The sequence below is a fragment of the Lissotriton vulgaris genome, chromosome 7 (assembly GCF_964263255.1).
Source record: "Lissotriton vulgaris chromosome 7, aLisVul1.2, whole genome shotgun sequence".
Classification (NCBI taxonomy): domain Eukaryota; kingdom Metazoa; phylum Chordata; class Amphibia; order Caudata; family Salamandridae; genus Lissotriton; species Lissotriton vulgaris.
Window position 1 is genome coordinate 313,829,122 of NC_141695.1, and position 21,605 is coordinate 313,850,726.

Consider the following 21,605-nt stretch of genomic DNA (forward strand, 5'->3'; position numbering starts at 1 on the left):
TGTTAATTTTGAGAACCATCTGAACCACCTGGGATATAACTCCAACTGTCCCTAATTCATCACTTATTTTTGATATCTTTGCGGAGTGTTGTATGATCCATGAATCGAGTGGTATGTATGTTCGTATGTATGTGTTGTGTGGTGTGTGGGCCATTACTAGGAGTTGATTCAGTCCTTGATGAACTTTTATCGATTACTGTTTGGATTTTGTTTATCTTGAACTTCTGGGTACTATATTATATATATATATATAAATGAGAAAAATAGTAGGAAAAAAATGAATTTTTTAATAAAATATTTTTTCACATTTTTTGTGAACATTTGTGTCTGAGATGTTCCTATGTGGTTCAGAGTGTAATATTAAGTTTGTTTCAACTAGGCCTCTCTGAGGCCTAGTTGAAAATATATAGGGCAGGTTACTTTTCTTTGCCTGATCGGCACGGACAAGAGTGACAGACTGGGAGATGGGTCTAGACCAGTGGATATCTTGTAGAGGGGGCCTATTATTTAAGAAGGTGCTGTTTCTCATTCAGAAGGGGGCAAAGGGTGGGCCTGGTCAGTCAATCCAGTAGCGGGAATCCTTGGGCAGGCAAGGAAGTGGACATACCGAAGAGAGAGGAGGGTGGCCCTTGGTCAGTGCCCAGAAACAGTGACCGCCATTGGTCCAACAGTGGGGCTATGAGACAGCGGCAAAGGGCAATGGCAACTTTCCTATTTAGCACTGTCGCGTCGGCCTCGCCCAGCGCATACGACAAGTCGGCTTGGTTCCAAGCTTGAAGAACTCCATTTCAGAGAGTGCTAGTCCCACCAGGGAGGGCTAGTAGGGGGATAGAGTCACACCTCTGAATATGCCAGTGATCTCTTTAAAGACATTGAAGAGCCACTCGCACTAGGCACAGGAGCACTCGGGGGTCAAACTCTAGGGACCGAGAGGGCAAGGAGCGCTGCTGCAGTCAGTGGAGGTAAGCACTGTGAAGCCTTCATGCACCCTTCAAAATGTATGAGAGTTAATGATCCTAGTTAAAGATCCAATGTATTTGTTAAAAACAACTTAGTGATTTACTTGTGACTGTACAGAGGAGTTCTTAGGCATTTTACCCTAGTGCCTGTAAAAGGCTTGCTTATAAATCTTTTAGTGTTCCTGCCTGCAGCAATTCTTAATCTTGAGTCAGTAAGGCTGGACCTGTTTCTGGTCAGCAACCAACAGCACAATTAGCTAGATGAGTGATGTATTTTGGGCCCAAGCTTACATACTCCGATGCCGTGTCATTCAATGTATTGCATGAGAAAGCACAAAACTCAGTGAAACACTCACCTCTAAGAGGTTGTTGACAAGTAAGAACAACTGGACCAAACTCGTTTTTGAGGCCCCCACATGTAAGCTTTCCAGGTACAGCTCTTGTGGCGTCGATGCTCTGTGCTCACTGCAACAGGACAGAGTGTTTTAAGAGGGCAGAGATTATGTAACTTGCACCTCTATCCAAGCCATATTAGGGAGTAGATCCGAGGGCTTTTCCTTGAAAAGGATGGAGACCTCTATTCTAGATTATCATACGGGGGGGTTGCAGAAATCCTGCTAGAGACATATGTTTGCTCAGCTCAGCTGTGTTATGCATCTTCGACATTAATGCTGCGGGAAACCCGCTTTCCCAACTGCAGCAACGAATTCTTCTGTCCCTACTCGGAGATCCTAGGGCATCAGAATGTGTACCATCTTTTGCAGGGTGCCAGTGGCCCCCTGATTGCTGACAACAATTTTCCATCACCTTGATTCGATTGTATTTCTGCAGCAGTTTATTTCTGGTGCTTCTGTAAATGTGCCAAGGAAATTGCTGAGTTTTTATTGGCTACACCGAGGAGGCGTGGCCCTGTGTGGCTGCTTTCTGCTGGGTTTTGCTGGTGTTTGTCTCTTTGGCAGTCTTACAAATCGGGGATTGCAGGGACTTCCTGGCATTTTACATCTTCTAGCATCGAGTTCCACATAGCACATAGCACTCCTTGTGCTGACTCTACAGCACGTACCATCTTTATCCTGGTCTTATGTTGTTCCTCACTGAGCCCTGCTGCCTTCGACCCATGACTGTCTTTACCACTTTCACTGTGTACCCTCCAGTCTACTGACAGACCTCATGTGTTTTCATCTGACAGGATTTGCCCCGTCATCAGTGGGAAAATCAGAGGTACATCAGTTTTAGACGGGCTGTAGCGGTTGTATTAGATACTTTGAAATCTATGTCATCTATAACCTTTATAATCTATATTAGTCTCTATCTCGCGCACACCCCATGCCTCAGCTGCTCTCACGTTGAAAATTAAGCGTTTTGTGCAGCTTATATATATACCAACATGAAAACACTAAAAAACATAAAAACGAATGCACGATAAATTGAATGAAAAATAAACGGTAAAACATGCTGCTACTAATCATGGATAAAGTTAAAGAATAAAAACTCAAAAAACATGTTACTGCCTAAACCTGGCAGACACTATGCCAAAAACCATTCTGTGGTGGTCGCTTGGTTTGAAGGCAGTGGATGCGCGGAATAAGGCACACTGGAGATGAAATGAGTGGCAATGAAGCAGCCTGTTAGAACTCTCTGTGGAGCTGTAGTAGGCTCAAAATAAAGGGGTGACGGCAGAAATTAAAGGAGACCTATAGAAGGGGAAAATACTAAACCAGCTCTGCTCGGTGCACAAGTGATCAGACAAATGCTGTCACTCTTGACATAAGAGAGCCAATGAAGTGGCATGGGCCATCGACCCATGTTGTATGCTGAGATGGATTGAAGTATAGTGGAAAAGGTACTCATACACACCAATAGCACAAAAAGGCTGCCACAAACCCTTCTATGCATCTCTACATATGTGTGCATACAATTGCAGCTTTTTTTGTATTCTAAGATGCTTGTAGTCAACTACGTCCATGAGGTTTTCTAAAGAGATTCTAGCAAGGATTATGACTGCAAATGTTCTACCCCTGAAGTTTATCAGAGAGGTTGCTCCACCAAAGTCCTGGGCTACAAAGGTAATATGTGAGTGTTTACATAACAAAGTATGAGACTGCAGGCTGGAACACAGTGCAATAACATCCCATCCTTAAAGATCTGCTGGCTTTAGCGTATGCGTTTTATTCCAAATAAATCAGGCCTATTGCTTTTGTTGCAACTTTTCCTAATTAACCGATAAGACCTGTAGCCCTGGTCTTCTCCCCATAACCAACTCAGACAGAATGTACTGAACAAAAACTGTATTGAGTATAAACCTTCCCAAATGGCAACCATTAGGGAAACTATCTTGAAATTATACATAGTTCAAAATTGCCAAATTAAACTGATTTAACTCGTAAGAGGGCCAAATAAGAACTAACAGTGCAAATCCCCTAGACCTTTGGTTTGTTCAAGTGGGTCACCTACACCAAACCTCCTGTCTGATACAGTAATGTGTGAAAATCCACATATCAAAATACCTGCCTACAGGCGTTGTAGGAAGGTGGATACCTGACTATGGTTGTCCCCAACTTTTTGCCTGGTGTTTTGTTGGTATTCCGACTTAGTTGACCTGGGGCCCTGCCAATCAGGACCCCAGGCCTACTGCTCTCTCTCTAAAATGGATTCCATGTACCTTAGGTACATTTCCAATTGGTACTGGACCACCTTATCAGACCCTGTAACTCAGGGCATAGGTGTACCCAGGGCCTACCAGGGGCTGCAGCATGTATTATGCCACCCCTGGCTGGCCATCTAAATCTGACACAACTGGCTGCACCCGGCTGGGGCAAGGTGGTGTAATCACCCTTTGCTTTAGATATAGTATACCTATATCTAACCCTAAAAATGGACACACAGATTCTTATCAGTCACTCCTATGGCAGGCCTTGACAATCCTGAAGGCAGAGTGCTTGGAATCGTGTGAGATGGTGCTCTGGCATGAGCTGAGCCCGTTTGCAGCTTGCGGAACCAAGTCCTAATAGCTGTTCCATGATAACGCGTACCATATACTCTTAAGTGCATTATAATCCTCGCGGTTAAATGCTATCTTTGGTATCGCTTTATCAAAACATGTCGAGTAAGGTGTCATACGAATTGGAATACTAACCCCTCGCCAATTCTGGCAACGGGGTTAGCATTCCACCCTTATAGAGGGACACGACATGTATGTAACTGTGAACCCCGGTTAAAGTTAACTCAAGCCTCAGCATCACAAAATGGATGCTGCCACCACAGACACAAGTCTGACCCCCTGCAGCTGGGAGCCCTTCCAGCGAGGGGAGCTCGGACAAAGGGTTTCCTGTCAGGGGCGGTGCTAGCACCATCCCAGACAGGGTTTTGTGTATCCTGGGTAGGCAGGGCTTTACAGGAAGGTGACTGCAAGTGGCACCCCGGTGCTCACTACGCATCTGCCGGCTAGAACCAGTTCCAGGGGCACACCAGCCCCTGAGCTGGGGAAAGTCCGGCATGGGAGAGGGGTGTAACCACCCCCCTTCCTGGTCCCACCCCTAGGGCAGGACCTAGTCGCGTACCCACCCCTTTCTTTAGGATAAAGGCAGGAGCGGGGACCCTTCCAAATTAGATCATCTTTGAATCAAGAAACTACTTTCTACGAAAGGAACTCTCGACTTCTTCTCAAGATTTCTCCCTTGTGACTAAGGAGTAGTCACCCTGCACCCGCAGGCACCATCTAAGAACACTGCGGTTTGCTGCACGTCCTTCCTTCGGAATCCGACTGACCAGCTCGACGAGACCCGGCTTCCCTGGCGCCTCTGACCTCTACCTACCTCTACAGCTAAGCCCCGACCCTGAGCAGCTCCAGCACCGAAGACCAGCCCCCCAGCATCTACGAGATCTTCGTGGGGCCCTTCTGCTTTTTGGCTGCTCACCGCGTTGTCTGGCTACTAGCCCGCTGGCTTGTGGCCTTCCCGACGACGACCGACGACATCACCACTGCTAGTCTGGTTGCCCCAGACTGGCCCTTGCTCCCTTCCAAAAGAGGAGCACCCCGGACCCTCCTGGTCCACTCCAGACGCTATTTTAGGTCCACCGCGTGGGCTTGAATTTGCCAAGACTTGTTGCCCCAATCCTGGGTCCAGTGACGTCGACAGCAGCAACCATCGTGGGACAGCTCGCACCCCCATCCTAGTCGCCGACAACGCCTCCTGGTCCGTGAGACTGCAGAGCCCAGCGTCGCCCACTCACCTGGTCGAGGTGACTCCATCCGGTGCCATCCTGGTGCCCATCTGATCACTGGCTAGTGATTCAGGACTTGGTCCCCTCTGCTTACAGGTGTCTTCCATCTTCGATCCAGGCTTGGATCCATCGAACAATCTTCACTGGTCGCCTGCTAGCAACTCCTTCTTTCAGGCTCCTGGTTCGTCAACAAAGGTTTCCGACGTCTTTTCAGACCTATGCAACCGCAGCCCCTGGGCTAGGTAACTTCGGCATTTCGGTGCCCCCGCATAGCCTCACTATCCAAGGGTCCAGATCCACTTTCGTTTTCAGCCTACCTTATCGGGTTCGCCCGAGAACACTAACTTTGCTTTTACTAGCCTCCAACGACTGTCCCGCATCCCGCGTGAGAGTGCACACTCTGCACCCGAGTCCCCTAGGCCTCCTACTAGTAATCTGAAGGCTCAGTAACGTAGTCCTAGCGATTCCAAAGCCTATTAGTACAGTACTTACCTGCTAGTAATTTCGCATTCCACTTCCATAGTATATGGTTTTCCGTGCCCCTCGGGCATTTGTGTAAATTGTGCAACTTAAAGTATTTTTGTAAGAGTTTTGTTGTGTGCTTAGTACCCTGTCCTCATAAAGAGTAGAGGGCTGTTGTGATCTAAATAAATACACTGTTTATTTTCATAACACTTGTGTGGTGTCCTTTCACTTGGTGTTCAAGGGGTATATGTGATGGTATAACAGCTGGCTTAACACGCCCTCTAGAGTTTAGCCCGAAGACTGCTCTTATCCATGCTACTAGGATAGCTGGTCTATAAGGTTGACTTACAACCAATCACCATAAGGGTTGTTTGGACTGATACATAGTGATCACTAGAATAGTGAACACTGAATATCAGGCCAACTTCTCACAGGCGTTAGCACGGTTGCCTTTATCACATGCTTTCAACAACAGGCAAGTCAGGCCTACCCAATTTGTATTAACTTTTCATAATAAACAGATCAAGCTTATGGAACCTGACATGACTTTTCCCATTGAACTAATATGGCATATATCGTTTGCTATTCACTTGACACCTTAATTAATACAGGCCTCTTAAAGTGTGAATACGATGGCAGCCATCATGCAATCAGTTGTAAAATTACAAATATGTTGACAATTACAGCCAGCAAAACAATATACAACTCCTCTCGAAAGGTACTATATCAAAACAATGACTTCCACAGTGAAAATCTTCTACCCCATGGTTTGTTTTCTAGCATGAGTGACCAACATAAAAATTCTTGCTTACTATCATAATCTACAAGCTCCTTGAAACAAAACATTTGCCTGTGATATATTACGATAACAATCTACCATTAAAAGCCTTGTGACTTTAACAAATACCTTTCACAATAAATAGCCATGTCTACTCATAACTTTTTATAACACTTATTAGAACTTTGGTATCAGATATAATGTTTTAAAGTGAATCAATCGGGCCTCCAGCCATTATCATTGGCTTTTCACCATAACCAGCTCAGGCCTACTGTTTTGAACATAAACTTTTTCACAAAGCAACCATTAGCCACACAGTCATAAAATTACACGTGTACAAAATTACAGTCGGCAAAGCAAAATTCTACCTCTCTTTTGAAGCTCTATCAAGGATTATCATCAAGCCAATATTCTAGCTCAAAGGTTTGTCAGAGGTGGCAATTAACACTAAAACCCTTGCCTACAGTAAACAGAGATTTCATGCAATAAAATAACTCCATATAGACTTTATTACAGAGAAAACCCAACATTCTTAAAAGATTATTGACTTCAACTTACGTTTTCCTCTATAAATACCTCAGACCTATCACCTTTATCATAACTCTTCATAAGTAATAAACCTGACTTACAGCCTTGATCATTGGGTTGCCATCCTAACCAACTGAGCCCTGATATGTTGAGCATAAGCATACCCACAAAGAAAATCGTGTAACACAAGTACTATTTTGCAGGGAAATCACACACCTTCTGTCCAATCAAGTGATGTACTCAAGGTGACCAAGATGTGATGAAGCTTAACCCCTCTCTCACAGGCACTTTTGAAAAGTCTGGTGATTTCATAAGTTATAGTGACAGCTGTGCTGTAAAGCCAGACCTAAACAAATCCCTGCTCACTTCAGAGGAAACCAAATGAAACAAGCATGGGCTAAACCAATATGTCTGGGTTTTAAGACACTAATGCATGCACATTAAAGACGCACGAGCGAGTCAGTAGGTGAAACCAAAAACAGCTAAAGTTGTAAAGTAGTTCCTGATGCAGTTCATCGCAATCACTGGGTCAAGCTCGAAGGATACACTTAAATAGTCAGTAGCATTAGCTGAGATATGAATACTCAACCGGGCTAAGCTAAGAGGTGAGTCACAACATTTCAAGCGAAATGCTAAAAGAGACTATTTGAAGGAAAGCCAGTGGTTGAAAATGGCAGACCCAAAGTCCACTCTATGTATGTTGTATGCTGTCAAAACCAAGATTAAAAAATGATTGCTTAGATATGCATAGATGAAATAAAGAGTTAAATATGTGATGAAAGAGTGTATGTTTAGAATGTAAAATAGTCCTACCTGCATTCCAACTAGAGTGGCGTAAAGTGAAGTAGTGTAGTGTGGAGTGGAGTGGCGTAGAGTGGAGTTGTATAGAGTAGAGCAGAGTGGGCTGGTGTTGAGTAGAGTGGTGTGGCATACAGTAGAGCGAGGAAGACTAGAGCGGCATAGATTGGAGTGGGTGGACTGGCAGAGTGAAGTGGAGAAGAGTGTGGTACAGTATAGTGGATTGGCATAGCGCAGAGTGGTGAGGAGCAGAGTGGTGAGGAGCAGAGTGTTGTGGAGTAGAGTGATGTTAAGTAGAGTGATGTGGAGTAGAGTACATTGGAGTGGCGGAGTGCTATTGTGTGGAGTGGGGTAGACTGGCGTAGAGTTGCACTGTGTGCAATGCAGTGGCATAGAATGAGTGGCATTGAGTGAAATGGTGTACAGATATGTGGCACAGAGTGGAGTGGCGTAGAGTGGTCTAAAGTGGAGGGGCGTGCAGTGCAATGGTGTAGAATGCAGTGGTGCAGAGTAGAGTGGCATAGAGTGTAGCGGCATAGAATGGTGCAGAGTAGATCAGAGTGGCGTAGAGTGCAGTGGCGCAGAGTGAAATGGTGCAGAGTAGAGTGCATAGTGTGCCGTGGTGTAGAGTGCAATGGCATAGGCTGCAGTGCTGCAGTGGTGCAGAGTGCAGTAGATTGACATAGAGTGTATTGGCATAGAGTAGAGTGATGTAGAGTTCACTGGCATAGAATGCAGTGATCCAGAGCAGAGTAGTATAGAGTGCAGTGGTGCAGAGTAGAGTGCGTTGGCGTAGAGTGGTGTAGAGTGCATTGACGAAGAGTGCAGTGGCGCCGCGTGGAGTAGAGTGACATACAGTACAGTGGTGTAGCGTAAAGTAGCACAGAGTGGAGTAACGTAGATTGGAGTGGCGCAGAGTAGAGTACAGTGGCGAGTGCAGTGGTGGAGACTGTAGTGTCTTAGAGCACATTGGCGAAGAGTAGAGTGGTGCATAGTAGAGTAAAGTGGCATAGAGTGCAATGTTGGAAAGTAGAGTGCAGTGGCAAAGAGTGCAGTGTTGAAGAGTGCAGTGGTGTAGAGTAGAGGGGCGTAAAGTGCAATGGTCTAGAGTGCAATAGCGTAGTGCAGCAGGGTGCAAAGTTGAAGTGGAGTGGTGAAGAATGGAGTGATACAGAGTAGACAGCAATGGTGTAGTGTGGAGTGGATTTGTGTAGCGTGTAAGAGTGCAGAGTAGAATGCAGTGGCACAGAGTGCAGTAGTGTTGAGTGGAGTGGCGTAAAGTCTGTGGCGTACAGTGGAGCAATGGAGAGTTCAATAGAGTGGCATAGAGTGGATTGGCGTAGAGAGGAGTGGAGTGGTGTAGAGTCCTGTGGTACAGAGTAGAGAGAGCAGAGTGAAGTGACAGAGAGTAGAGGGGCATAGGGTGCAGTGGCGTAGAGTGGGGCGGCATAGAGTGGAGTGACGTAGAGTGGAGTGGTGCAGAGTAGAGTAAAGCGGTGTAGAGTGGAGGTGTGCAGAGTAGAGTGCAGTGGTGTGGAGTGGTATAGAGAGTAGCGGTGCAAAGTAGAGTGCAGTGACACAGATTACTGTGGTGCAGAGTAGAGTGGCGTAGAGTGTAGTGATGTAGAGGGCAGTGGCATACAGTGAAAAGGTGCTGAGTGCAGTGGAGTAGAGTGGTGCAGGGCAAAGTGATGTAGGGTACAGTGGTGTAGAGCAGAGTGGTGCAGAATAGAGTGGCGTAGATTGGAGTGGTGCCAGGTAGATTGGCATAAAATGCAGTTATAGATAGCGTGGTGTAGAGTAGCATAGAGTGCAGTGGTGCAGAGAAGAGTAGGGTGGGGTAGAGTGCAGTGGCATAGATGTCAATGGCGTAGAGTGGAGTGGCATAGAGTGGAGTGGTGCAGAATGGAGTATCTTGGTGTTCAGTGGAGGAGAGTTTAGCGCTCCAGCAGAAAGCAGTCAAAGTTCTACGTCAGAGATTCAGTTAAATTTCTAAGGGGTCCTTAACTCTGCAGAGAAGCCACTCTTATGGGTCTGGTAAATGTTTCACATAAACCCTGCACTGGTGACTGCTGTATTCTGAGCAAATTAGAAGATCGCAGCAAAAACAATGTTTTACTCTGTAAATGATATTTGGAGGACAGGAAATAATAGTGCAGCTTTCCTTATTGGGAAGGCACACAGAATCAAAGTCGTACTTTACAGTCGAAGGATATGCGTATTCTGTGCCACAATGACAGCTCTATACGCTGTCATGGAACTGATTTGCTTACAATGTTGGACAAGAGGGTGGGAGGAAAAAGAAGTAACATGGGAGGGAATAGAGACTACTTGGACAGGGATATGGGAGACATGCTGAAAACACATGCACTAGTATGGAGTGCTTGAACTCAAAATAAAGTAGCTCCAAAAACGAAAGTAGTGGAAGGACACAAGTACTTTGTCAATGCTACCGCGGAAGGCCAAATGCAAAAAGAGGACATGATACAGGCATGCCAAGACAAGTGTGAACAAAGGGGATGAGAACTAACTAATGGTAAGCTATGGGCGGGCTGTAAGCCCACTTTATGTAAACAACATGTCTCGCAGAGACTTGCATGCGCTGTCTAGGTGAAACCTAAAAAGAACTATTAAAAAGGATTTGTGTTGATTGTGCAGAAGAAGGTGACTCTGGAAGTGCTTGATGCTGTTTATCTGTTTTACAATCTATGTTTGCATTTAAAATATTTACAATGTGGGTTTGTCTGGTCCATCAGAGATAACATACTGTCACCATGCCATGTGTGACACCTTTAACCAGGTCTGTCTTTTTTAAATGCTGCGATTTATAAGCATGTACTTAAAATCACTAGAGATAACTAAAAACACCAGAATGCCAACTGCTTTTGGCTGAAAAGCCAGGACTGGTTGGTGGTGTCGCTTGATATGTGACCATCCACGTGACAGCAATGGATGCCTTTACTTACCCTGCAAGGGCAGCTGGCAGTCCTACAAGTGGTAATATGTGTTTTTTTCCAGAAAATGTAGAGCTCTTGTACTTTTTTTTTTTAAACTAAGAAGCACTGGACATGCCATAGTGTTAGAATATTGGTGAACTAGCTTCCAAGGTTCTTTTGAAAAGAGATCCTTTTGGATGGCCATCATATAGGCTTCCAACAAATGCATGTAACGGAAAGTACTCTGTGGGCAGTCCAAGACAGCCTTCAAGCCTCAGTCAACCAGTAGACATGCAGATTCTTTCTGAGCATGTTGGTCTTGTTGTCAACCTTTGTTTCCTTGGACCATGCTCCCTTTTGGACTCACTTGCCTACAGCGCTCATGTCTTGGGGAGTGCTTTTGTTCTTTCCAAGAGCATTCGGTCTACTGGGTGTAACTGTGGACTTTTGTGTCACCACTACCCTGTGAGAGCATGAAAGCATTTCAGAACAAGGGGCACTATTACGATGGCAGGCGGGCAAAGTCTGCCTGCCACCATAACGGTATGCAGGGCCTGTGGTGCGGCGGTCCCGCTGTGCCTAATATGATGCGACCGCCACCCTGACAATCACATCCCGCATATTGAACATTGTTGCGGGTTGTGCTTCAAGCGGCACCTGCCACAATGTCCAAGATGCATGTTGTTCATTGGCATGCACCTAAAATAAATTAACACAATTAATATAATGATCAATTAATAAAAATTACCAATTAATAATCAACAATACATTAATTATCAATACCAATAAATAAAAAGTAATAACAACATTATTATAATTAATTTACTTCCCACCCTGTTCCCCTCTAAACCCACAACCTGCTCCTAAAAAAATTAACACAATTAATATATTGGTCAATTAATCAATTAATACAAATTAATTACCAATTAATAATTAATTCACAATAAATTATTTATCTATACCAATAAATAACAAGCATTTACAATGCAACGGTCTCGCCTTTGCAAAAGTTAGAGCTATTGGCATTGTAAATGTCAAACTTTTTATTTATGTGTTGGTTTTGAAAACAGATAAATAAATGGCATTGTCATTTACAATGCCAATAGCTTAATCTCTCGCAAATGCGAGACCTATTGCATTGCATTTCGCTGGCTGTGCAAGAAAAGTGTGGGGTGCAGGACGAGATACAACAGGATGCATGCATATTCCTCTAACAAGAAAACAATAGTGCTGGGGTTTGACTTCACTAAGTGTGAGCGGGTAGAGGAAGAGGTGCGGGTATCCTCCACAGGAGTTGGGTGGGGGGGTTAATTGTGCATTTATCCTTTTCTGGACTCCCTGGGATAAATGCCATTCTAAAGGAGGCTCAGATGCTTAAATGTCAAAGCCTGCCTGGGCCGTGACCGCCTTATTCAGCTGTTGGGGGTCTGAGACCCCCCTCCGCCATGGCATGGTGTTCTTTCGACCAACAAGTGGTAACTGGGAGGGGTGGTTCATGAGCTGGGGTGGGGGGGGTGTCAGGCCTTCTCTGCCAGGGCCTCCCTTAAATGTGACCTCCTTGTCCAGGGAGCACATGCGCTCTCAGGCCCCCTCCTCCGGTGGTGAAGGGGGAGCCGAGGCCTTTCCGCTGGCTCAGACCTGCAGGAAGGCAGCTGCTCCCACCAACTGCATGGGAGATGTTTTCAGATTTCTGAAGTCTGTGGCCTTGTGCCTGAGAAAGGCTCTCGTTGAGAAGAGAGACCGGGAGACTGTTGGAGGGAAGTGCGCTGCCGGAGCGGGTCTGAGGTAGCCACCGGGAGTGAAGATGGGGCGAGGAAGAGAACTCACGATGAAGGGCGGCAGCCGCAGGGTGACATGTTTGCTGGAGGAGGGGAACCCACGGGTGTAAGAGATGACGAGGTGGCAGTAGGGGCAGGGGATAGGATATATTGGCTAAGAAAGATAGACTATGCGGTACAGGCAAGAGGGTGAAAGAAAGATGGTACGGCTAGACACCGGCAGCTTAGCAGATGTAAAAAAAATCAAGTCACCTTTTTCCTCTTTCCTCAGCAACATTTTTAAAGACCCCGAAAAAAATCGACGTTAACAATTTGCACAGATTTATACGCTGTTCTTTATTGGACCCAGTATCACCAACAACTTCAAGGGCGGGGAGAAGCTGAGACATTTTTAAAAAAGCGTCCTCAACACACAGTTATTCGACAAGAAATAACTACAGAGTGTAAACACTGTTGCTTGTACAATATCAACACGTTTTACATCGAAGACACGGTTTTGTGACAGGAACAGATTTGGCTCTGCCCCCATACCTTCAACTCCCCCCAAACTGCCCCCTCCCCTACAAGTCCCTGACCCCACGCCTGCAGTAAATAGTTACAATGCTAGTCACAGGAGCCTGTTTTCGCAAACAATGGTATTGACATTTCACCTGATTACCTATATACAATGTGGTGAAACGTTTGTTACGAGACGAGCGTGCAAGGGAGCGATGGGCTCGCGCAAGAGGGTATGTGGGTTCCACCCCCCCTTTTTTTCTGCAAAACAAAACCTTCCTGTCTGCCCCGCAACAGCCGGAGTGTGATATAAAGTATAGTGTCTCACCAGCACTTTTCTCATCCACCCAAGTCTCACAAGCAAAGTACGGTTGAAACCCCCCCGCCACGACTAAGCCCTCTTACCTCCTACCACCTGCTGGGGTGGTCCCCCCAGTTCCCCTGTGCACCCTCCTTCCTGGCTCTCCGTGCTAGACTCCCACAGAAAGGCTAGGTGCGGCGAGGGGGTCTTGCTTCCTCTGTGAGTCCGCCTCCCTTGGGAGAAGCTGCATTATCCCCACCCGGCTTTATCCTCGTAAAGGGTTGCTGAGCTCTTTACTGTGGAGGGGGGGGGGAGAGGAGTACAATGCCTATAATAAAAATATATTGATAGGATGTCTTATTATTTGAACTAATCGGTACATATTTTAATCACGAGGACGGGAAACGGGAGGACTCTGAGCCCGGCATGCTGCATTAAATGCAGGCACTGCGAGGAGGCAGTCGTGTGCTTCTATGATGCTGTGTGTGTGCCGCGGTTTCATTGCTTTGACGGGAGGGTGGGGGATTCAAGGGACTAGCTCTGTTGTGGGGCTCGGGTGCTGCTGCTGCATAGGGGTACATGGAGTGTAGGGTTGTTAGGCTGAAGGAGCCAGTGCTGTATCAGATAATGTTAAGATGATAACCCAGCTCCTGCTCCACACAGTGGAATTCAGCCGGGGGTGTTTTCCCTTTTTTTCCTACGTGTTTGAATTTTGTTGTGATGATTTCTCACAAGTTGTAGCGCGAGGGATGACGGTTTGCACCATATTCATACAGGCTACTGCAGGGTTCCCACGAGCAAGAGCACGCGAAGCTCGCACCGTGAAACCTGCCATAAACGCACGATTTTTATACAGGCTACTGTAGGGCTTTGCATGTCACCGCGCCAGGGGGAGGGGGCGGGAGGATCACTCACGGAAGATGGCGTGGGATTGCACATCGTTGTGTGTAGCGCGTGGATCAATCACGGTCCCTAGATTTTTTTATTTTAATTTTTATCTGAAATGAATGAGGCCCTAGAGGGGCCGGGATACCTCTTTTCGAGCGGTAAAGCCGCCCGCTGATGAAGGATGCGGAAGAGCTTGGCGGGTCCAGCGGTACTACAGGAAGCTAATGCACACCCCCAGCTCGCTGCGCTAGATCACGTCGGTGCAGCGCATAGCTTGTCAGGCGCTGCCAGTGTGAGGTGTGCAACGTTCCCGCTCGCGAGAGCACGCATAGCTCGCACAGTGAAACCTGCCATAAACGCGCCATCTTTCACTAAAGGCAGCCCCGTACCTTTCAGACTGACTTCCTGCTGACATAAAAGGTTTCTTATCTTCTTTATGTGGCCATCTGTTTCGCCCCATAAAGAAGATAAGAAACCTTTTACACCACCAGTAAGTCAAGGAACCCAGTCTGAAAAGGACGGGGCTAAAAGAGAAAGAAGTATGTCATTAGGACACTTTTCCAATGGCTGCCCACCATTTAGCATGAACGGTGATGCCAGCCAATGGAAAAGAGGGGCGGGCTTAACCTCGCTAGTGAAATGTACTCTAAGTCAATAGATCTCGCCAGCTCGACTGCGCATTCCTGCGCAGCCATCGCAGGCCGAGACCTAAAAATGATTAATATCTTTATTCTAATACATAACTTCCCACCCTATTCCCCTATAAACCCACAACCTGATCCTAAAAAAAGTGAACACAATTAATATAATGATCAATTAATCAATTAATGCAAATTAAATACCAATTAATAATTCATTAACAATAATTTAATTATCAATACCAAAAAATAAAAAATACTTTATGATAATAAAATTACTTCCCACCCTATTCCCCTATAAACCCACAACCAGCTACGGAGCTGAAACTCAACATTTTTTCAAAAATAATAAATAATTTCTGAAAATTATTATTTAATTATCTCTAAGTAAATTGCTTGCACCCTATTCCCCTATAAACCCACAACCCGCTACGGTACTAAAACGCTAAATGTACTTTTATAAAAATTAGTAACTTCTATAAATTGAATACATATATTTTTTTTAAAATACACTTCACAAAAAATATAGAACACATACATATAAAATACATACTAAAATACATAACACTAATATAAACATCGATATTATTAACAACTATATTTTTGCAAAGGATATTCCTGACTTCGATATTAACAAAAAACAATATTTCTTACCTTCAGGTCGATATTCTGGTCACCGATATTCTTGATGTTGATATTCTGTCCCTTCGATATTTCCAACTCAATATTTCTGTGGTTCGAAATAAAAAACTCGATATTATGTCTGTTCACTACAAAAAAATGCCACTGAACGTGCACCTGGCCTTTGACATTACTTCAAACAAGCCTAACAAGTTTTGCCTGCTCCAAAGCTGTTTATTTTTTCAAGAAACGAGCAATAAAGCTCGAGACCTGTTTCCAATTAGAAATGTTTAAATAAGTTGCAGACAATTTAATACATTAAAATCATTTCGGGCCACAGGTCGGAGCATAGTTAACCTTATATATCAATCAACTTTATTCATACTACCCCAGCACAGGTAGTGTGTTCTGAACACTCTTTTTTAACCACTAGACTGCCACATATTTTCCCGAGTTCTATACTGAGTTCTTGACATAAATCTTTGTAACTTTTTTCTACCAAATATATCCGGACTAAACGTGCCCCCTACATCCCCCTTCTTGAAACCATATGAGACCCAACAGCTACATTAATGTCACATGATAACAGAAATTGTGCTACTAGACTGCATTTCCACTCTTTCCGATAAAAGCTGTTCATGTAAATGGGCATACCATGGGTGAAAATAGCAAGCCAGAATTGTAACTATGGCAAGTTCATTTTGGGCGCTTGCTTTTCACATACATTTGGCCAGCTGTACGACTTCTGATTTTGGCCCAGAGCACCCAGGGAGATCTACCGCCTAAACAACACAGATCCAGGAAGTGCGAGGAGCTGTAATCTGGCTGCCTCGCACAAGCTTTTTTTTTACCCATAATGCCCTGCACACATTAAAATATTGCTTTAAAAACGTGGCAAAGTCAAGTGAATTTTGAATGCAAATTTTGCATAGAAACCTGGCTCATGGGATGTTACTGGGACTGATAGATCCTCTCCCTCACCAGAGACCCCGCCACCGCCAGAACGAACCTACACAAAGGGATGAAAGACGTCACCGAGTGGATGAAGAACAGCCGCCTGAAACTGAACTCAGACAAGACGGAAGTCCTAGTCCTGGGACCATCGCCCTCCGCCTGGGACAACTCCTGGTGGCCCCCCGCCCTGGGCGCCACTCCCATACCAACAGACCACGCACGCAACCTGGGCTTCATCCTGGACTCCTCCCTCTCGATGACCAGACAAGTCAATGCCGTCTCCTCCTCATGCTTCAACACCCTACGCATGCTCCGCAAGATCTTCCGATGGATCCCGACCGAAACCAGGAAGACGGTCACCCAGGCACTCGTCACAAGCCGACTGGACTACGGAAACACCCTCTACGCCGGAACCACAGCCAAGCTACAGAAAAGACTCCAACGCATCCAGAACGCCTCCGCCCGACTCATCCTGGACATCCCCCGACGCAGCCACATCTCTGGCCACCTGAAGGACCTGCACTGGCTCCCCGTCAGTAGGAGGATCACGTTCAGGCTCCTCACCCACACACACAAGTCTCTCCACGACCTGGGCCCCAAGTACCTCAACGACCGCTTGACCTTCTACACGCCCACCCGCCAGCTATGTTCTCCATGCCTCGCCCTTGCCGCCGTACCACGCATCCGAAGAGCCACCGCCGGAGGTAGATCCTTCTCCTACCTGGCGGCCAAGACATGTAACTCCCTCCCCATCCATCTTCGGCTGACCCAGGACCATCTCGCCTTCAGGAGACAACTCAAGACCTGGCTGTTCGAGCAATAGCGGACCCCTTCCCCCAAGCGTCTTGAGACCCTGCCGGGTGAGTAGTGCGCTATACAAATGTTATGATTGATTGATTGATGGATTGATAGAAACATGCAAAACCAATTATTTAGGAAATGCAAAGATATGAGAGGTGGGTTAAAGGAGGCATGACTCACATGTATCATACAATTCACATTAGGATGAATATAAGTATGCAATGTTTGAATTTACTTGTATGTATATCAGTACAATGCCACAAGAAATACACAAGTTACCACAGACGTAATGCTATCCCTCATCCCATACCGCCTGGAAATCTTACGGCAGCCCAGATGTATGGGCACACATAGGGCATAGGGTACGGCGCCAGCAGGAAGTAGAACTTGGCCCAGTATGATTAATCACATGCTTGCATGGCTGCTCAACGAGGGAGGGTGGAATGGAACACCAATTTTATTCCAGGATGGGGTGAGATGTGTTAGTTCTGCAAGTTTTTCTTACTCACCGTGCACTGGAAAGGATAAAAATACTCACAAACACTCAGAAGCAAAAACACAATTACTACCACAGCTTCCTGAGCTCCCAAAGATCTACCAATACAAAGCACACAACACAAGATACTTTTTGAAGGGTCAATTTGACTTCTTCTGGAGATTGGGCTCTCCTTTCCAACCAGCAGTGCAGTGTGGTTGTCTTGGGTGTTATGCATTTTTTAAAAACAAGATACTGCGGCGAGTTGAAGGAGGCCACCATCTTCCCCCACAATGCCTTTTTCACTCAAAGCACTTGAATTCCACGGAAAGGGTCAGATTTGTCAAACATTCAGCACTTCATGGTTCATGACCGCCATGCAAGACAGTGTTGCTTTTTTAAATGTATTTCTTCTGTTTCCTACATTGGTGGCACGTGAAAGCTGAAATTGCTGTTAAGACCATGGTGCATATTGTATTTGCAGAAACTGCACTCACATTTGTTAGATGTTTATCTGGGGACAAAACTTGTAAGAGCTCACCCTTTGTGACCTTTGGCGTTACAGACACCCTGCCAAGCAATTTTCAGAGTGGAAACATGAGGCGACCACCGCAGAGTACTGCACAAATCAACTCTGTAGAGATTTATAAACTTTCACAAACACGAAGAAGTTGGTTCAATCAGGCGAATCTAACAAAGCAGACCCCAGGCCCTGATTATGAGTTAGTCGGTATATTCCGACCTGTGGGTAAACCTACGCACACCACGCTTCCCGTAATACACAGTCCAAGCTGATGTTTAAGCGTAAAAGGCAATTTATTAGGACCAGGCTGCACAACATATTAAATAACCAATAACAAACCCCCCAACATCAACCTCTACATCCATTCACTCCCTTCACACCACTCCAAACTCACCTCTCATTCCACTCCATGACCCGTTCCGTTCTTCATCCACTTCTTCACTTCTCTTCTAGCATCCTCCCCTGTATCACATGGTATTACACTCGTGGCTCCAGCCCCCCATCATTCACTCTTCCTCCCACCCCCCAGGGATGGGTGTGCCCGTCAGTGACTCCCCCACCCCTCCCAAGTAAAGCTAAACCCTGCAACCTGTCCTAAACTGGCATGCTCAGCCTACCCCACTCCCGAACCCTAATAAAACTGTAGGACAGGCGGGTGGCCTTTCCTAAACCTAACCCTCCCGATGGTGCCAGAATGCAGGAAGAGGAAGTCACCTTCCTCCCCTGCATTCTTATACCCACCCCCAAACCCCACCCCCTGAACCCAGCCTGGCCCTCCTAGGTGAAAGACCCCGGGGGAAGACTAGTTTGCGACTCTGCTTCCCCTGGGTCCCACCAGTCAAGATATTTATTGCATTCTGGTAATCGCTAACTCGTAGTGAGGGCCTTTGGGTCTCCAGGCAGGTAGGTCCCTTTCCCCGACCCTAATTTCCAAGATCGAACACCTCTCGAGGATGGGTGGGTGGGATGATTGGGGCGGGATGGGGGGCGGTGAGTGTGTGTTTTATATATACTATATACACTATTCTTAACTCTGCCGCCGAGGTACCTATAAGTGGAGTTCATAACACTGAATCTAGTTAGCAATGAACATTTTTCTTCACAATATGCTGGTGGTCAATGTTTTCGCCATGATAAGTTAGCAGGATGGTATTAAAAACACGATATTCTCACTGAATACTATCGCTGATACCCAGGAGACGTCTGGGACCTCCATGACAAAGCATCACATAACCCAGTGTTTAATCTGTTGCCGACCTCTGGTGCTCCACATCAAGAAGGAAGGTGACAACAACCCTAGACCAGACAAAATTCTGGCTGATACACAAAGCCTACTGGACCCCAGCACGTCTAGCCTCCATGTGTATCCGAGAAAACGACTCCTGCTGGAACTGCAACAAGCAAAAAGGGGACCTTGAACACCTCCTCTTCCACTGCTCCAAGGTCAGAAAATTCTGGGACTCAATAAACACACTAATCAACGACGTAACAGGAGCCACACTAACACTTGACTTCCACTATCTGGCCCTGGGATACACTGACCCATCCATATCATCAGAAGAAGACAGGGACCTGATTGACCTCCTGCTCACAGCGGCGGTCAAGACGGTATTGAATAACTGGAAAGACACAGCGAAAGCCACCTTCAAAGCCTGGTTCAATTGGGTCATATTCCTGTGGGGAGCTGACACCATAACGACCAACAGCCTACCGAACTCACGAAACAAAAGCGAAATGTGGCTCTCGCTGGACAACTACCTGTCCTCACACAAGCCACCCTGAACGCTAGGGAACCCAGACACCGCAGCTCTACACAGACCGCCTATCCTGAAACACCATGTGCTTCTCTACCCTCTATACTCTCTATATCTCTCTCTCTCCACGCCACCAGGGGTGCGAAAAGACAATCAGACAGTCCAAAGGGGGGAATGGGGGAAAGCCGGAAGGAACTACAAGAAGAAGAAACATGAGTGAATGTGAATAATGGACAAATAGCCGCGAGCCAACACTTAGCTAAGCCCCTTCCCACCCCCCCCCCCCCCCCCCCGGGCGCCTTTTCCCTGTTTCCTTTTGTCTGTGTTTTTTCAGCTATCTCCCATGTTTATCCTCTGCACCATGTAAATATAATTTTCAATAAAAAATTACTGAAATAAAAAAATGTTAGTGCCAGGGCTCACAGTATTCGTCAGACATTCGGCCCAGGAGCTACGGTTCGCGGGGGGGGGGCGGTGGTAGAGAAGGGGAGGGGCATGTATATTGAGATTGGCTAGTCTCGAGTCCCTGTAGAAGTTTTTTTATTTCACCTCTGTCTTGGTGTCTTTTAGGGCCAGATGTATCAAGATTCCGTTTTGTGAATCCTAAATAGCGATTTTTTGCTAATCGCTATTTAGAATTAGCAAAACTGTATGTATGTACAAAATCGCAATTTTTTTGCGATTCCTTATTATTCTTTATTTGCGAATTCGCATTTTGCGAATTCGCAAATAAAGAATAATTTCCAATGCATTCCTATGGGCCAGGAGGCCCATAGGAATGATAGAGCAATAATTCTCAAATTCGCAATTTGCTAATCGCAATTTGAGAATTATTTCAAGGGTGCAGGGGTGTCTCAAAGACACCCTGCTGCACCCCTGAAATCTACATGTGTGTGCATGTGGCACACATACATGCCCTATGGGCATGTATGTGTGTCACATGCCACCCTCACAAATGCCAAATAAGGCCTTTTTAAAAGAAATCGCAAATTACCACCAAGTACAAGTTGGTGGTAATTTGCGATTTCTTAACTCAAAATCGCAATTTCAAAATGTGTCATACATATCATTTAAGAAATCGCAAAATTTGCGATTCCTTAAATGCTATGGCAAAATAAGGAATCGCAAATAATTGCGATTCCTTAAATTGCGATTTTTTCATACATCTGAAAAAATGCAAATTGGCCGTTTGCGAGTCTTGATACATCTGGCCCTTAGTCTCGCTCTCGTCGGTTGATTTCCAGCCTTTCACAGTCTCCGTTTCCCTACCTTTCTCCTCCTCCTCGCTCCCTATTCTGGCTTTCTGTCTCTCTTGCTTTGGTGCAAAGACCGATGAGAAAAATAAGTCTTAACCCCTAAATAGGAGGCACGGTGCCAAGCACCGGCATCAATTAAGCTCTTCCAGAACACCTACACCAAGGTGCATTCCTAGGTGGTGGTGATGAATTGTTTTTATTACGTTTGAAAATAGTTTAGAAAATGTTATAAACAATTCAACTGAAACACCACACATAGAGATATAAAGTCACGACAATAAAAAATACTTGATACTATAAAATAAAATAATTCCAGCCATCAGAATAGAGCTAATACACACAGTCTCAGTAATCAGTGCTTCCGCTGACGACACCCCAAGGTGGCATCTCCACCCGACCGCCCGGCTCTGAGTTTACCTCACTTGAGGGTTGT

The 21,605-nt window shown here is 45.8% G+C and overlaps 1 protein-coding gene across 2 annotated transcripts in view; it reads right to left on the minus strand.

The window, feature by feature from the left end:
• Positions 1 to 21,605, minus strand: part of IRF3 (interferon regulatory factor 3) — a 238,924-nt gene that overhangs the window by 214,863 nt on the left and 2,456 nt on the right. The window contains exon 2 of one of the 2 annotated variants that reach the window (XM_086930131.1): positions 15,443 to 15,518. The exons of the other annotated variant lie outside the window; for it this stretch is intronic. The gene's annotated coding sequence lies outside the window, so the exon portion shown is untranslated. The remainder of the gene's footprint in view (positions 1 to 15,442; positions 15,519 to 21,605) is intronic. 2 annotated transcript variants of the gene reach the window in all.